General features: G+C 23.2%; 1 protein-coding gene across 1 annotated transcript in view; it reads left to right on the top strand.

Annotated features, from left to right (window-relative positions):
- Nucleotides 1–272, top strand: part of LOC116845054 — a 24,688-nt gene that overhangs the window by 11,462 nt on the left and 12,954 nt on the right. The window lies entirely within an intron of this gene.

The following is a 272-nucleotide window of genomic DNA, read 5'->3' as shown; positions in this document are numbered from 1 at the left end:
TATATATATATATATATATATATATATATATATATATATATATATATTTACGTCAATTTACATGTCAATAAGGGACTTGGTTTACAAAATTATTTCTTAACACCACACATTTACTCATACTTTATCCTATTTAACATCCCATATAATTTAACATTCAAATTTATCTTGCAACCTACTCCTTTTACACTTTACATTCTCAACTTTTCCTTTATATTCTCCTCTCTCTTTTATTCTTATCCTAAACTATAACTATGTATTAGGACCTTAACTTA

The sequence above is a fragment of the Odontomachus brunneus genome, unplaced genomic scaffold, assembly GCF_010583005.1.
Source record: "Odontomachus brunneus isolate Ranch 3 - 2012 unplaced genomic scaffold, Obru_v1 Obru_scaffold_049, whole genome shotgun sequence".
NCBI classification, from domain to species: Eukaryota; Metazoa; Arthropoda; class Insecta; order Hymenoptera; family Formicidae; genus Odontomachus; species Odontomachus brunneus.
This window is presented reverse-complemented; position numbering and strand designations above follow the sequence as displayed.